We start from the raw sequence: 18,244 nt of genomic DNA on the forward strand, positions 1-18,244 counted from the left end.
AGCTCCAGTTCCTCCATTTTATTACCTAAGCTTCTTGCATTGGTGAACAAACATCCTAACTTTTGCTGTTGGGCTCCTCTCACTCTTTTCACCCCGCTCGGTAGGGACACAGTACTAACAGTATGACCTGTCGATCTAGTATCCGTCCCCCCCCTCTTCCTTACACCTAACCGTCCCCCTCTGGCTATATCTGTTTTCCAACACTGGCCTATGTCAGATGCTTCAGAGAGCATGAGCAGAATAGGGCAATTATCGAGTGATCCATCTCCTGACATCCAGTCCCACCTTCTGTCAGCTAGTGGTTTAGGGACACCCAGAGCATGAAGTTACATCCCTGACAATCTTGGCTACTAGCTATTAGAATCATAGAAATATAGGACTGGAAGGGACCTCGGTAGGTCATCTAGTGCAGTCCCCTGCACTGAGGCCAGACTAAGTATTATCTACACCATCTTTAATTGGTGTTTGTCTAACCTGTTCTTAAAAACCATCAATGACAGAGATCCCATACCCTCCCTAGGTAACTTGTTCCAGTGCTTAATTATCCTTACAGTTAGGAATTCTTTCCTAATGTCTAATCTAAATCTCCCTTGCTGCAATATAAACCCATTACTTCTTGCCATGTCCTCAGTGATTAAGGAGAACAATTTATCACCCTGCACTTTATACCAACCTTTTACATACTTGAAAACTATGTCCCCACTCAGTCTTCTCTTCTCGAGACTAAACAAACCCATTTTTTTAATTCTTTCCTCATTTTCTATACCTTTAATCATTTTAGATTAGCTTTCCTCTGGACTTTCTCCAGTTTGTCCACATCTTTCCTGAAATGTGGTGCCCAAAATTGGATACAGTACTCCAGTTCAGCCTCATAGTGCTGAGTAGAGTGGAAGAATTACTTGTCATGTCTTGCTTTCAACATTTCTGCTAATGCAGAATGTTGTTCATCATTTTTGCAGCAATATAACACTGTTGGCTCATATTTAGTTTGTGATCCACTGTACCCCCTGATCCATTTAGGCAGTACTCCTTCATAGACAGTCATTTCCCATTTTGTATTTGTGCAATTGATAAGGCCTTCCTAAGTGCAGCACGTTGCATTTGTCCTTATTGAATTTCATCCTCTTTATTTCAAACCATTTTTGCAGTTTGTCAAGATCATTTTGAATTCTAATCCTGTCCTCCAAAGCACTTGCAATCCCTTTCAGGTTGGTACCATTTGCAAACTTTTTCAGTGTATTCTCTATGCCATTATCCAAGTAATTTATGAAGATATTGAACAGAACTGGATGTAGGACAGATCAATGCAGGACCTCACTCAATATGCCCTTTCAGCTTAACTGTGAACCATTGATAACTACTCATTGAGTATAGTTTTCCAACCATGCATCCGATGAAGTGGGTATTCGCCCATGAAAGCTCATGCTCCAATATGTCTGTTAGTCTATAAGGTGCCACAGGACTCTTTGCTGCTTTTACAGATCCAGACTAACACGGCTACCCCTCTGATACTTGACATCTTACAGTAGGTTCACTGAGGCTGTATTTCCCTAGTTTGCTTATGAGAAGGTCCTATGAGACAGTATGAAAAGCCTTACTGAACTCGAGAAATATGATTACAAAATAGTGGACATGATGGACCTATCCTCCATGCTAATATTTCTTATACAATATTGGAATTGCAAGAGCTACTTAAAGAGCGATCACATAATCTGAATGTATTTGTTAATGACTTAGGCCTAGATTGTCCCCCACTAGCTCCACACAAGAAGGGTCTCCTTTGCACATGGGAGCTCCTGCCCCTTCTCCCAAAAGGGGGCTCAGCCACCACATCAGCAGATGCTAGAGAAAGGGATGGAGACTCAGCGTGCGGAGAGGGACAGGAATGAGTGGGTCTGTCACAGGGCCAGGAGAATACATATTGTCCTCTCTCAAGCACTGTGGAAATTAATCAGAAAAAATAATGCATCCTGGGAGCGCTGGTGTTTGCCACTGCCAGGGAAAGGCCATGGTAACATGGCTGCAATGGAGCTGTGCTGCCAGGTTGTTGTGGGAGCCACATAGGAGCAGAACCAGTGCAGGGGCAAAGGGACTCACACAGATGATTCTGGCCTCCTGTGGTTTCTCTGGAACTTCTACAGATCCTGGGGATCTCACCCACATTTGAGAAGAGTCCTTTAGCCTTTGCTGCTGGGACCAAATCCCGACCTCCCAATAGGATGAGCTAAGGGAATTCTGTGAGGGCCTCTTTGTGGGAAGGATGTTCTGGGGCTGACTTTTAACAGCACGCATACCAAGCTAATTTTAGACAAATACTTCCCTGAAATGACCCCCATTGCCCTATTAAATCAGTTTGGACTGTATGCATATTTTTGCATACAATCTCAAAAAAAAGTAAAAAAAATAAGGTTTACTTTTTAACTAGAAGTCTGTTCAAAGATCACCCCTCTCTGTATTGGCATCCATATGTGTATTCCTGTTATAGTTTAACAAAGAGCCTTTAGGTGAGGTGCAGTTTTACAGATATTCCGCTTAAAGTAATCAGATATAAGCACTGTTGTGTGTGTCATTTGGCTTTTGCCAGTGAGTTCACTCCCAGTTCCAGAGAGGAGAATGGTGGGAAGTTCAATCCTGTATCCTATTATCCAAAGGGAACATCACTGTCTAGTGCTAGAGAGGGGGGATAAGACATGAACATTCTTCCCCAATGAACATACCTGCAGGATAACTAGATTTAGTAGAGATGTTTTAATTATGATACACAATCTCATTAGCCCACAAGAATGCCCGCGGGTTTTTTCTGTCCTACAGCTATGCAGCATTCATTCCTCTAAAAACAAAAGTATCATTTGGTACAATAAAATTCATCAGCAGATGTTCTAGCGGGATGGCACAGTGCAGTGAAAATGTACTGCAGCTTTAGAATCCATGGGGCCACACTCTCAGCTGATCTAGATTGATATAGTTCCATAGAAGTCAATGGCATGATGCTGGTTCACATGGATCTGACCCAAAAGGTAATCAGATATTGCAGCATCAGGCCATCTGCCACTAAATGGACAATGTCTTATAAATTGTGTCTTAAGCTTCCAAAACATTTCCATGTGACAGTCATGCTAATCAGCTCTTTTGCACTATTCCTGAATGGCACTAGCAAAACGCGAGTGTAGCCTGATTTGGGGTGTGTTAATAATGCTGATTTAATTTATCCACTTAATGTAATTAATTTTTAATTAATTAATAATATTAATACATATTACTAATAATTATTATTGATATCAATTAGTATGGGTTTAGGCTCGCCAATTTGTTTGATCAGAAGATAAAGTTCATCCTGAATCAGGCTTCACATAGTTTAGAAAAGGACCTTCGGGGGTATGACAGGAAGCTTACACTGAGACAGATATAGTCATAAAGACCTTTTATTAAAATCAATGAAATAGTAAGCAAATGGTAAAACAGTTAGAATTACAGAATTACAATTGAATTACTGTTATTCAAGAGATACATATGATAATACAATATTATGTGCTGCAAACTTTGGTTAATACTCACACTCTGTTTTAATAACCCGGTGTTGGAAGATAAGGGACCACGCCTTTGGCGGTTCCGTTTTTACACCTCTAGCAGAGGAAGCTAATGAAGAGCTGTTAAAGCTGTTTACTCTTTAACTTAACTCAATTAGCCTTAAGCTGAAATAAAGCTTTAGGGAAACCAAGCTTAGCCTAGTCCCCTTAAAGCTTAAAGCTTAAAGTTTGAAAAGAAACAAAGTACGGCCTATTAATAGTTAATAGCCGTCGTAGAGGGGTAGCATCGATACGTTGTTGAAGGTGGAGACAATGAAGAGTAGACGGGTGGGTAGATTGCCTCCCAAATGGCGAGATGAATCATCTTTTTATAGGGCATTGGTCAGAAATCCTTCCTCTTATGCCCAAATTTCATCCTTCCCCCACAGAAATGTTAGGGTACACTTATCCCATAGGCTAATATGTATGTGCATATGGATGACAGGTATGTATGCACTTGTGGTGTACTTGTTAGGTCTGTGGATACCACTTTGAAAAATCCCCTTTGCTATCTTTCATTGTCTATTGGTTTAGGCAAAAGGTCTCTAGACATCTGCATGGGTGTTTTATCTATTTTTACTTTTCTGGGTAAGTGTCCCAAAATGTGCCTTAGCTTAACATATAGGGTTTTGGCCTGTAGGTCTCTTGCATTCCTGCCAAACTTATTTTTAATATAAATCTATAACCCTATTACATCAAATACTCAAATTTATAAGAAAAGATATATTTATACAAACAAGCAGATTAATCCTTAGGGCTACAAGAGGAATCCAGATTAATTCACTACGCACCCAGTTGTAGATTATTCCATGTTTGCATTCTGACAGGGTGAAATTCACCTCAGTGGAGAAGAAGGCCTGCCCACAGAGTGCCCTCTGGAACACTTAAGTTTGAGAGCTACTGGCTTATCATTCATTCATTCATCATTCATGCCCGTCACCCCAACCGGGGTATGGGCCGCCAACCACAGATCTCCAGAGTCTTCTATCCTGGGCCATTCGCTCTAGCTGGTTCCAGGTATAGCCCATTTTTTGCTATCAACCTGAAGGTCGCGTCGCCAGGTATTTCTTGGGCGGCCTCTTTTCCGCTAATGCCTAGTAGGGTCAGGTTGTTGCTCCTCATCTCTGCTGCAACCTGCGCCGTCTTTCCTGACTCGTACATCGTCCTCACGTTCCATGTGCCGATGGTAATCCTCCTGGTTGTAAGAAGGGTGATCGGCTTAGTGGCTTCCTCGCGGCTTTCACCACCCAGCGTCATGCGTCTTCGAGTTGAAGACCCTTCTTTTTCCAGGCTAAAAGTCTCTGTTAACTCTATTGTTGGCGTTTCTGTAGCAAGCTGATTTTTACGGGGTGGAGTTGCTAGCCCCACGCCCAACCCTCCTCCTTTACCCTGACTTGGGACAGGCAGATGGCCCCAAAGGACCTCTCTGGTGAAGTTGCTACTGGCTTAAGGGTGCTCATTTGATCGCGCCCCCCACGCTTCTTTGTGTCTGTAGTCATTTACGCCCCACCCCCGCCACACAAGTACATATACTGCTATATGCTGCAGCGATGCGTCACTTGAATAATTTTTGGCTTCTTTGTTTTTCACTGGAGTTGGGTTTTTTCCCTGCTGCATGAATGAGCCAACCATCCATTGTAATAAGAGCTAAAGCAAAATTGCGATTTTGGTCCATGCTTACAATTAAATGTGCAACGCTGCATTGTAGAAAACGGATTAAATGTACAGATGGCAACTACTTTGTATAATGCTATGCAAACAACAGAAATCTGTCAAAATGCACAGCGCCTTCTGAGGACCTGATATGCCTGGAGGAATCAGCTTTGCTCGTTATTCATTGCTGTGGGGAAAATGTGCACCGTAAGTTGTTTTTTCCCCCCTAAAGCTTCTCATGACCCCTCCCAATACATTCCACACCCCCATGGGGGACCGCCCTCCGGTTTGAGAACCTCTGCCTTAAGCTCTGAATTAAAGGCTAAAGTGATGAACAGGGGGTCTTCTGCAATGGAGTGAATTTCAGCCACAGGTCATGAAAAGCACACCAAAGAGATTTCTGACTCATATTTTTGCTGTGTTTTCTGTAAATATTTGGCGACTGACATAAAAGGGGTTTTAATTGTTGGGTGTGTGTGAATGGCAGTGAACAAAGTATTGGAAAAGCGAGGAGTCTGCAGCATTACAATATCCACTCTCCACTCCTTTCAGTAAGTAGACTGAAGTGATATGTTGCAATATAATACAAAAGGATCACAAGACTAGGGTTCTTACACTTGTAAAGACATGTGGTTCGTGTATTGTCTTGTGGCTTGGTTTATCCTTACATTGTGTGTGCTAGAAGAAGAACACTTATGGTGTCAGTAATGAGAGACTAATTAGGATGTTTGAGTGAGGTTTCCCACATATCTACAACTGAACCCTCAAGGGATGAGTAGTAAGGAGGTCCCTAAGATCTTGTCTACACAGGTTTATAAAAGTGATTGAACCTGCCTGAGGCTTTTGACTCCAATTGGTTTTGAAAAGGAACCTGGTTAGAATGTCTAGGAGAATTCCCCAATGTAAACAAGACATATGAAGCTACATCTTTAGTCCACTTCACAAGGGCAAGCAATTCCACTCTGTTCATAGTGGCATGGGCAGAAGGAAGAGTCTTTCTCTGTGGAAAACCTCAAAATTTTGGTAGATCTGGGTCCTGTATAAACTTAAGCCACTGCTGAAGTAAGGGGAAGAATCTGATCCTCTGGCTACAAGCTGAGGCTTTTAAAGTCTGTATATTAGTATGTCATTTTACAGAGAGTTTGTCACTAGGACTAGAGATTTGCCTATTTTAAGAAAATAAGAGCCTGAATCAAATTCCACTGAAATTAATGGGAGTCTTTCCAATGATTTCCAGGGATTTTGGATCAGACCCTAAGTTAGCTAGCTCTTGGACTTTCAAACGAGACCCATCTCTAATTTTTTTAAAGCCTTTGGTTTATAACCCTTGTGCTTTTTTTCTTTTTTGCAGACTACTGAAATTCTTCCAACTGTTATCAAGCAAGTAGAGAAAGCACTTCACTGACTCATCACATTTTGAGACAGTTTGGCTCTTCAGTTTCCTGTGAGCAAGTTAGCTACAGGACAGTGCAAAGCAGTGCCTAAAGACTCACTCACACTTCCTCATTCAGTTCTTTTTTAAGCTAAGCTGTGTTTTGATATTAGTCAGAACCCCAGTAATAAATGAAGAAACCAGAGAACTTTACTTTTCACTGTACACTGTGATCAGCTTTTTGAGCAAAGTATTTGGCATGCTGGACCAGCATGCAAGGCAGATTGAAAGCCCATTCATGGGATTTAGTGTAATTGGAAGTCAAGTCACAGTAACATTATAGCAATGATAGCACTATTCCTAAGAAGCCTGTAAGGAGAATGGAATGCACCCAGTTTCTGCCTGCCACTGGGAAAAATGTAGAGATTCATTAGGGAACATGAAAAGAGAGAGGAAATCCCAGAGTTTTTCCATCAAAATCTTAATATAAGCTATGTAGAATCAAAGCTGAGGCAGTGTGGGTGTGTGGATTCTTCTTCTACCTCTTGCATGTGACTACAAAAAGGGATGATCCTTTTATCAATCACACACTGGCCTGCTTCTGAAATGGGCTGCCAAAGCACTGACTCCTTTTAACTTTTCCTCTTTACCACACATTTTGGACAAGCTGGAATGAAGGGGAACCAGCTAATCTGCACATGGATCGGGGGGAGAAGAGAAAGATGTTGGTGGGGAGTAAACATGACTTGCAGTAGAATCCACAATTTACTCACTAGATTATTGCAGTCACCATTTTCTTTGGATCTGATGTAACCTTTGCTCCTGCTGGCTCCCTTGCTTTTCTGCATTATTGACCTCTAACTATCAAAAAGATTATGAAATTTAGGTGCCAAAACAACCTATGACAGTGAAACATTTTAATTCAATTGTCTGGTCCCTAGTACTTACAGTAAGTCATTACTGAGCACTGTTACCATCCAGTTCAGCTTCCATCCAGGAGAGGGCTCACTAACAAGCACAAGAAAGTACTACAGTAACTCCTCACTTAACGTCCTGTCCCGCTTAACGTTGTTTCAAAGTTACGTCGCTGCTCCATTAGGGAACATACTCATTTAAAGTTGTGCAATGCTCCCTTATAACATTGTTTGGCTGACTTTACAAGGGAGCATTGCACAAGTTCCTCTTCTCAGCCTCCTCCCCCTCCCTTCTTCCCTCCCTCCCTCCCGGCGCTTAGGACTTTCTGGCAGGGAGGGAGCAGGGAAGCTGCCCCACCCCCCGGGCAGGCAGGGCCACCCAGAATGCAGGGGCTTTAGGGCCCTGGGCTAAGGGGGCCCTGGGCCCCTGGCCTGCAGCTCTAAAGCCCCTTTCGGAATGCAGCCTTGTGAGCACGGGCCGGAGGACTCAGGAGGAGCAGGGGCAGCCGCGCAGCCAGCGGCCGGAGAGAAGCGGCGCTTTCCCCATCAAAGGCGGCTGGAGAGAAGCGGCGCTTTGAAGGGGAAAGCGCCACTTCTCTCCGGCCGCTGGCTGCGCGGCTGCCCCTGCTCATCCTGAGTCCTCCGGCCCGTGCTTGCAGGGCCGCATTCCGAAAGGGGCTTTAGAGCTGCAGGCCAGGGGCCCAGGGCCCCCTTAGCACAGGGCCATGCAGCCCCTAAAGCCCCTGCATACCGGGTGGCCCTGCCTGCCCGGGGGGTGGGGGGGGAGGGCGGGCAGCTCCCAGAATCGTGGCTCTCAGAATCGTGGCCATGGGGGTGGTGCTGTGCTGCACGGAGCCACCTGCGCACCCCCTGCACCAAACAGGAGCTGCCCCAGTAAGTGCTCTGCACCTCCTGCCTGCCCCAGTGCTGAGCCTCCTCCCGCACCCCCACCCTGAGCGCCCTCCCGCACCCTAATGCCCTCCCAGACCCTGCATCCCTACACTGAGTGCCCTCCCACACCCTAACTCACTCCCAGACCCTGCACCCCCAGCCCTGAGCCCCAGGGGTAAGCCAGAGGCACCTCCCCACCACAGTACAGTACATAATGTCTTTTGTCTGCCCCCAAAACATTTCCTTGGAACCTAACCCCCTGCATTTACATTAAATCTTATAGGAAAATTGGATTCGTTTAACATCGTTTCACTTAAAGTTGCATTTTTCAGGAAGATAACTACAACATTAAGTGAAGAGTTACTGTATTTGAGGACAGAGGAGACCTGGCTCAGGGGAGAGCTGGGAGCAGCCTTAGAGCCAGAGTAGCAGGCCAGAAACAGGAGCTTGGGAGCTGGCTATGCAGGGAAGGCTGGATAGCAGACAGCGTGGGAGCGTGCAGGAATCCACAGGATCTTACTTCATTCATAGCCTGCAGTCTGAGAGCTAGAACTGGAAGGCTTGAGAGCTGGATAGAGACACACTGTGTTGCTGACTCAGGAAGCCAGGAGTAGCCTCAGCAGGAGGACAAAGGGCTGCAGTACGCAGGCAAGAGGACCGTGTGGAGGGGTTACACTGGGACGTCATTCCCCTGTACTGGGCTACAATAGGAGCAGGGCTGACATCTGTAACTAAATAATTGCATCGTTGATCTCAGGCAGCCTTAATTAAGGAATCCCCAGTTATTTCTTGGGAATCTGGGAGCATTTATGGGAAACCACCCAAGAGCAAGAGAGTCTGAAGGGCCTCGGGCTTGGAACACCTACAGTGCTTCCCTCCAATCATGTGGTATACCCAGCATGATGAACATGTCCATGATATACTACTGAGCTGGGAAATCTTTCTGCGGGTACTACTGCTTTATGTGAACCATGAAAAAGCCCCCCACTCCTACACTAAACTGCAAAGTCTTTATCAAAATCCTCTGAAGTTACAGTAGAACCTCAGAGTTACAAACACCTCGGGAATGTTTGTAACTCTGAACAAAATGTTTCAAAAGTTTACAACTGAACATTGACTTAATACAGCTTTGAAACCATACTGTGCAGAAGAAAAATGCTTCTTTTAACCATCTTAATATAAATAACAAGCACAGAAACAAATCTTGTCAAACCTTTTTTTAAAATAACTTCCCCTTTTTTAGTAGTTTACATTTAACAGTACTGTACAATATTTGCTTCCCCTCCCCCCCACCACCTGTGCTGCCTGATTGCGTACTTCCGGTTCCAAATGAGGTGTGTGGTTGACCGGTCAGTGTTCGTAACTCTGTATTCATTGTTGTGCAGATGAATTCATTTGTCCACTAGGGAAAGAAAGTGACATCTAGTGTCAGCTATGAGACAAAGACCATGGCGACATGCATATACAATTGTAGCACTAAGTACCACAGCCAGGGATTGGCAGACTAGGGCGTGTGCTGGTTACACTCACTATGTTGGTAGAAGAAAAAGTAGGGACGTAGGGTCTGCTATGCTGACTGTACACAGCCACAGGATTCCTCTTGGACTTGGCTGATATTCCTGGGGCCGGATACATTGGCTTTACAGCCAGAATTTGCTGACGTGTGGTACAAAGTGGCCAACGGACTGATCATGTATTGGGACCTCTGAGTTAGCTGAAAAATATGTAAGCTGACATATAGGTGCTGGGGACTATTTTTGGGATTGAGAAGTAGAAACTTTGTTGTAGATTCTTGTCCTGGCTCTGCCACTGATTCATTCTGTGGCCTGGGGCAAATTCTCTCTGGAACAGATCAATCTCTGGTGTAGCACCCATGATTTCAATTAATTTAATCAGGCTTAAATTTGGCTCTGTGTCTGTTTCCCCATCTGTAAAAATGCTTAACTGGTTAATGTTTGTATAATTCTCTGAAAATATAAAATATCATATGTGATAAAGTAGTAGCTTCCTACTGTCTAGGTATCTGAGGAGACAAAAGTGCATTGGTTTATCCTAGGCAATATATGAAATATCTAGTGCTGATGAACTTGTACCCCCCATATGCTAATTTTAAGCAGGAGTATGTGAATAACTGGTGTCTAGGGCTAAGAGCTCTCACACTTGGTCAAGTTACAACCCTGTCTTCAGAATTTTGAGCACAGGCTTGTTAGACTGGGTTCGATGCCTATCCATCCCAATACACCTTTTCCCAGTATTGGTATCCCAGCACAGCTTTCACTTAGGCTATTGGTAGCCCCTCCAGACATACTGTATGTCTTGCTTTTTGATGCTATGCACATGCAGAATCGAGCCCTGAGCATAACTGATCTCTGATAAATCTACAGAGGATGGAATCTGAATGATCAAAAGACAGATTAACCACCCTTTAATGTAGTAGCATCCAGGAGAAGGGAAACGGGAGAAGGGACACATTTCCCCCTGAAATGGTATGATGCATCTGATGTTTTTCTGAGAGTGATTTTCAGTCATGACTTTAAGCAGAATGAAGAATATAACGTGGAATAGATCATTAGAGGCTTACCAATCCCATTCATGCACCTTGCTTATGCTGGCAGCTCTCCACGCTTCCCATACTGAAGGCCTGATCCTGAATTCCTGACTTATCCTAGGAAGGTCAAGGGAAGATGGGATTGAGTAAGGGATTCAGGACTGGGCATCAAGTGCAGAGATCACTTCGCCCACGACTGAAATGCAGCCACTTCTGGGGTGAAAGACAATAGATCAAGACTTCAGATTGAATGCCATTACACATAGGCCTGCTTAAATACATGGAGATTTTATATGATAAAACCCACACACAGGACCACTTCCATTAGGCAACCCGTTCCTTAAGGGACCACTTTAAAGTAAACCCAGTGTTTCCAGAATAATTTTGTTCACTTGCAGTTAAAGGCTACCTCTACTGGGAAACTGACTTTTCTGATCCTTCGGGCTGTTAGTTAAGATCATTTTCATTGTACATACATTTATGGGTTGTGAGGGGGAGTAGAGAAGAAGAGAAAGAGCACATCAGATGGCAATTAGGAGTGACCTGAAAATACGTAGCAGGATGCTACTTCATTTTTAGGCATGACAGTTCTAACATCCTACAACAGTTGTACACAGGATGGGTTAATCTATATACTACCTCTACCAAAACAGTCTGTGTGGGTGGGGGAGTACAAGTGAACAAGCCTTCATGTCTGTGTCTTTTTCTCACCATTGTCACTGTTTTCCTGGGTCCCAGTCTTTCCTTCGTCTTCTATGTCTCTCCCCAGATCCCACATATATTTCCCTCCCACCATGTTCTGTATATTTTCCCTCATTGTCTAGCTCCCCACCTGCTCTCTATCTCCCTCTGTATCCCCAGTCTAGCACCAATTCTTTCCCTCCCTTTCTCTTTCCCTTCTCAGGGTTCCCCCCTCCACATTTCTTTTGCCAAATTATGTTAGGAGATTGTGTGGGAGAAATTATTGCCAAAGAGTACAAGACAATTAAGTAATAAGGGAGACATTAACGCATGGCAGACTATACTTTTCTGGGCAATTATTACATATCTCGTTTTGTGGTATAAGGCACGAGTCCAAAAGTCAAATCATTTTAGGTTCACAAGAAAAGAGAACACTATTCCACCCCTTCCCCCCACCTTTTTTTAAAGGAATTTAGATCTAGTGAAAAGTGCCCTGTGACAGCCCTGAAATCCTCTATCCTCACAACTGGGACAGCTGTGATAGTGGTAGCGCAAGTATCCCCTACAGTGCCTCACCCTCAAGTCACTTCTGCAAGGACCACTTCCAAAGACAAGAGGGTAGTTTAGGCCCCCATCCCACAAAGAGTTACGCTCATGCTTAACTTTAGGCACTGTGAGGAGTCCCACTGAAGCCAATGGCCCTATCACTGTGGACTAAAGATAAGCACATGCATAAGTATTACTGGAGCCTAAGTCTTCATGCCCAGTTTAGCGCAAACTGCTGAGCCAATTAGTGTACTGGTATCAGGGGCTGCTCCAGGCACCAGCGCAGCAAGCGCGTACCTGGGGCGGCAAGCTGCGGGGGGTGGGCTGCCGGTCACTGTGAGGGTGGCAGTCAGGCAGCCTTCGGTGGCATTTCTGCGGGAGGTCTGCCGGTCCCGTGGTTTTGGCGGCAATTCGGCGGCTGGTACGACGAAGGCGCGGGACGGGCAGATCACCCGCAGAACTGCGTGACCGGTGGACCGCAGAAACGCCGCCGAAGGCTGCCTGACTGCTGTGCTTGGGGCAGCAAAAAACAGAGCTGCCCCTGACTGGTATGTTTTCACCTTAAAAGCTCTATCATAAAATATAACAAAAATTGACAGCATGTGTAAATAATAAGAACACAAGAATGGCCATACTGAGTCAGACCAAAGGTCCAGCTAGCCCAGTATCCCGTCTTCTGACAGTGGCCAATGCCAGGTGCCCCAGAGGGAATGAATAGAGCAGGTAATCATCACGTGATCCATCTCCTGTCACCCATTCCCAGCTTCTGGCAAACAGAGGCTAGGGACACCATCCCTGCCCATCCTGGCTAATGGTCATTGATGGACCTATCCTCCATGAATTTATCTAGTTCTTTTTCGAACCCTGTTATTGTCTTGGCCTTCACAGCATCTTCTGGCAAAGAGTTACACAGGTTGACTGCGTTGTGTGAAAAAACACTTCCTTTTGTTTTAAACCTGCTGCCTATTAATTTCTTTGGGTGACCCCTAGTTTTTGTGTTATGAGAAGGAGTAAATAACACTTCCTTATTCACTTTCTACAAATCAGTCATGATTTTATAGACCTCTGTCATATCCCCGCCTTAGTCGTCTCTCTCCCAAGCTGAAAAGTCCCAGTCTTATTAATCTCTCCTCATACAGAAGCTGTTCCATACCCCTAATCATTTTTGTTGCCCTTTTCCAATTCTAATATATCTTTTTTGAGATGGGGCGACCATATCTGCATGCAATATTCAAGATGTGGGCATACCGTGGATTTATGTAGTGGCAATACGATATTTTCTGTCTTATTATCCATCCCTTTCTTAATGATTCCCAACATTCTGTTCGCTTTTTTGACTGCCGCTGCATATTGAGTGGATGTTTTCAAAGCACAATCCACAATGACTCCACAATCTCCTTCTTTGAGTGGTAACAGTTAATTTAGACCCCATCATTTTATATGTATAGCTGGGATTGTGTTTTACAATGGGCATTACTTTGCATTTATCAACATTGAATTTCAGCTGCCATTTTGTTGCCCTGTCACCCAGTTTTGTGAGATCCTTTTGTAGCTTGGGACTTAACTGAGTAGTTTTGTATCATCGTCTGAAAATTTTGCCACCTCACTGTTTACCGCTTTTTCCAGATCATTTATGAATATGTTGAATAGGACTGGTCCCCATACAGACCCTTGGGGGGACATCACTATTTACCTCTCTCCATTCTGAAAGCTGACCATTTATTCCTACCATTTATTTCCTGTCTTTTAACCAGTTACCATGACTAAGAGGACCATCACTCTTATTCCATTGGTGAGGGAACTTGTCAAAGGCTTTCTGAAGTACACTATATCCACTGGATCCCGCTTGTCCACATGCTTGTTGACCTCCTCAAAGAGAAGAGAAGTTTAACCCAGGGTTTTAGGAAGAAATTAGGAGTGAGCCAGGAATTTATTAGGTTTATAAGTTTCTTATAGGCTTGTAATCTTGGTGATATGAATGTACTTTGGATTTTACCTAAGGGATGAGATCACAAAACATCTGGAGATAAGTGAGCTGATTAGAAACTAGTCAGTGTGGTGTAAGGATGAATTTAGAAATATAGTGATATGTTTTAAGCAAAAACCACAGAAATCAGATAGGATGAAGCAGTGGATTGCTAAAAGGAGATTGACTCAGTTATAAAATAGACTAGAACACTCAAGCTGCACTCGTAGGGCATCATTTTTCAATGGATGCGCAGATGGATGCAGAGTTACAGTAGTTTAAGATAAGTTAGAAAGTTAACAAAAGGACCAATGCTGCACAATGCTGAGAGCACCCAGGACTGGATTAAAACACTGCCACTATGGACTAACTAGGGTACTAACTCCTGGAGTCCGTGATAATTTGAAAAAAAAATCAGTTTTAATTAAAAATTGTTTCTAACTCTCATAGTTGCAGCACTAATCTTGAAATAATGAACAAAGACATCTGCCAGAGTCTGCAGAGAGCCTGAAACAATAGCTCTGAGAATTGTCGACTGCCTGCCTCATCTTTCTGGGTTGTTAACTCTGAAACCCTGTGCCAACGCTACCCTAACAGAGGGCTCTATGTGTGTAGTGCCCTCACTGTAACTAGCCCCTCATGTCTCTCCAGGGTATTATCAGAAGGGGCCCCCATATTCAGAGGGGTGAATAAGGGCTGAGTTCTCCGTCCTCCAGGACGTATCCCAGGCTGCCTGAAGAGATGGACCAGAGGTCCAGGTAGTGCAGAGGCTCACCTGCTCAAACAGCTTTGGTAGGCTCCCATCAACCCAACAAGACAGCTCTTGCTTGAGGAGCCCCTACTGCTACCATCCCTGGGAAGGTTAGGGCCCTGCTGGAGGAAATCTAGTCAGGACACCAGGGCAGGGCCAAAAGGGGATCCAGGTGAGGTTGTGCCTCGGTTGTCTTAATCTTACCCTGAGCACACACTAAGGTTCTGCATCATCAAAACACAAATAGGGTACTTAAGAAATGTTGCGCTAGCCAGAGAGGCCATGGTGGATGATGTCACACCAGACAACTGTGTAGTGAAGTTCTCAGATGTGGCTCGGTCCTGTGAATCCACAAAACTCTGTGTGTGTGTGGGGGGGTCCTCCCTGGGGCAACGCCAGATTGGGTCAGGGAATGTGCCCGTTCACATGTCAGTGGAGAGTTTGAGACCATGGTGTGCTGGGGTGGTTTTTGTCCATCCCAGTGACATGGCTGAAGAACATGCAGCGCCAGTTTTCAGTACAATGATCAACTGAAAGAAGGCTAGATGTCTGCAAGGATTATGACTTTTACAAAGTAAACCAGTTTATGCTAAGGATTTGGTGCTGACAGCACATAGGGAATGTGCTTAGCTGCTCAGAGTCTGACTGTAAGAGGGCCCAGGTTTCTGACCTGAATAGCAATACAGGTAATATGCAGGTTTGTTAGATCCTGAAGTTTGTCTCAGTGTGAAGACGTTTGTGTGTCCATAAGCAAGACAGAGACTTCAAGCAGGAGGCAGTGAGACCTGTTTGTCAAAGAACGTCCTGTTTGCTGCTACCATTTGAACTCTGCTTGCAGCCTAGGTCAATGAACTCATCAGCGCGCTCCATGGCATTTGATCACACCTGCGCCAGTGATTCTGGTATCCTAGCTCTGAGGTTCTGGAGTCTTCTGCCATAAGGCATTCAACCCCATAATGTTGGCAGCATCTTTGAGATCTTTAATTGAAGTGAATTTTCTTCATTTTGGATTGACTTGAAACTACATTTTCCCATTCTGAACCAATTTCAACAGAATGTTTTGACCAAAATATTTTTTTCATTTTGTTCTCAATTTTTCAAGCAAAATGTTTAGCACTTATCCAGCTGTTTGCATCTTCATATCACTGCATAACATTAATCCTCACAATAGGGAAAGAAGCAGGTAGTGCTGTATGTATTGTAAAAATGGGGGAATAGAGAGAAGTTCATTGAACTACCCAGGAGTACACAGCAAGCCAATGGCAGAGCCAGGATTACAGATGCAGAACAGAAGTTAGGTAAAAAAAAAATGGTGGTACTTTATGTGGGATTTGTTAGATTATATTTATAATAAAATGCCCCTTTCTGTGCACACTCTTAACTCCCATTACTCTTTATCTCCAAGCATAGAAGTCTTCACATTTCCAATCTCTGGGTTGATTATTTCAGTGAATAATGCTTACACCCTGTGTATACAGCTTCCAGAGAAAAATGTGGGTTTGATTCCGACCTCTGACACTGAGGGGTACTGTGCCTTGTAAAAGCAACATTTATTGCAAATTCACAACTGGACTGCGTAAAGCAGTACCTTGTAAAATCAGCTACTGCAAGTGGCTCTGTGTGTATGAAATATGCTTTGGGATTTATTTAAGTATAATAAATTCAAGATTTCTTTAAAGAAGGAAAATAAAGCCAGTAAAGAAACAACTTAGTGTTTCCATAGAAACAACACTGATATTGTTGCTGGGACGTGGGGTTTCTTTACATTATCATAGGTTCTTGGTGTAAGAATTTTAATTTATGAGTTAAAAGCTTGTGCTAGCTTGTACCCAAGACCTTGTGTAATATTAACTGAATTATGTCAAGCATTTTCTGTCAGCTATGAGATTTGTCATAAATCACAAGAAATCTTGTAATAATGTAGTTCTGGGTTTTATGTCTCCAAAAAGCCCCTTTCATAATGGGAAATACTGACTCTTATGTTCTTTAATGTCTTTCTTTCCTCCCTCCCCTTAGGCTATCCTTTTTTCTTTCTTTCTTCCCTTTCAGGGAAGTTAGAGCTTTTCCTTTTGAATGACTGGAGAAAAATCAAATATTTAGTTCAAATCCATGTTTGTGTCTTCTCTGTCACTCTGTAATGGGACAATTTCCCAACGTCTGCACAGGTGTTTTAATACTTGGGGCCCCATTTCAGATTTGAACACCTCCAATCATTCCACATTTCAGCTGTCAAAGCAGCACTTACAAATCAAAGATAGGCTCACACTGAACATCTGGAATTGAATACTTCTGCACTACATTCACATCTGAATCTCAATCCAGATTTTAATCCAAACTTTGCGGCTCTACAATGACTTATACCAACATTGCAGATCCAGACATCCCCAAATGTTGTTGAAGTTGGTGTGACCTGCTACTTGCAGATTCCCCCAGCGTAAGGCTAATTCATGGGGATCAGAGTCATTCCTATATTCTCTCATAAGGCCAAGAAAGAAACCACCACCTTTCTGACACAAAGGACAGCGAAAAAAAGGTAACATCTGCACAAAACCAAGGAGAAAGAACTAGACTGTGCAACCCGCATACTGGGGAGCGCTTACTCACACATGTAGGTCCTGGGCATGCTCGCAGCTGTAAGAGTGCAGAGTTCAGTCTATAATGATCAAATGCAGGCCAACCAAAATAAATGAGACTTGCAGCATGTCCAAAAGGAAGCCACTGAGAGGACTCCCTTTGGAAGGAAGTCCATACTGGAGGACCCCAGCCAGGAAAGCCCTGATTTGAGCTGAAGCTAGGGACCAAACACAGATTTGTTTCAGATGACTATAACCGCTAGGCAATGACATAAAGCAAAAGGCGATTGCTTAAGTGTTCATGGCTGTACAGTGGCCAGCCACCTCCTTAGCAGCCCCATGTGGCCTGTCTGTGGTGCCATACTACCAATTTTTTTCTTATTCAGGGCCCCTTAACTCACACTTTACAGGTACTGTAATTTAAAACATTCCCCTCCTGGGGTCCCATTTATTTAGTCCTTAAAAACTGTCCCTCCAGGCCCCCAACCTGAGTTCATTCACTCTCTCTCTTTAGGTAAGGCAATCCGTAGCCCTTCTTCCCAGAGGAAGGCCCCAACTCATAGTCTCTCTGGCTTTACCTGTGTGGAGCTCAGCCCTCTGACTTCTAGGCCTCCAAACCCTTCTGCTAATCAGTATCTTTAGTAGGAGCTTGGCCTAGTACTTACTGAGCTGAAACTCAGCCTTCCGGTTCTGGCTTCCAGGCCCAAACCTTTCTCTCAGCAAGGGTCTCTAGGAGGAGCTCTTCTCTGTTACAGCTCCCTTAGCTTCAGAGTCCTCCCTGCA

General features: G+C 44.0%; 1 long non-coding RNA gene across 1 annotated transcript; it reads right to left on the minus strand.

Moving 5' to 3' along the window:
* Window positions 1-9,694: 9,694 nt before the first annotated feature.
* Window positions 9,695-18,206, minus strand: LOC123376087. Its single transcript, XR_006581680.1, has 3 exons — window positions 18,127-18,206; window positions 10,978-11,061; window positions 9,695-9,798 (listed from the first exon to the last, which is right to left on the minus strand). It is a non-coding gene; the product is annotated as an uncharacterized LOC123376087 (long non-coding RNA).
* Between the last annotated feature and the right edge of the window lie 38 nt (window positions 18,207-18,244).

This window comes from Mauremys mutica, chromosome 1, assembly GCF_020497125.1.
Source record: "Mauremys mutica isolate MM-2020 ecotype Southern chromosome 1, ASM2049712v1, whole genome shotgun sequence".
NCBI classification, from domain to species: Eukaryota; Metazoa; Chordata; order Testudines; family Geoemydidae; genus Mauremys; species Mauremys mutica.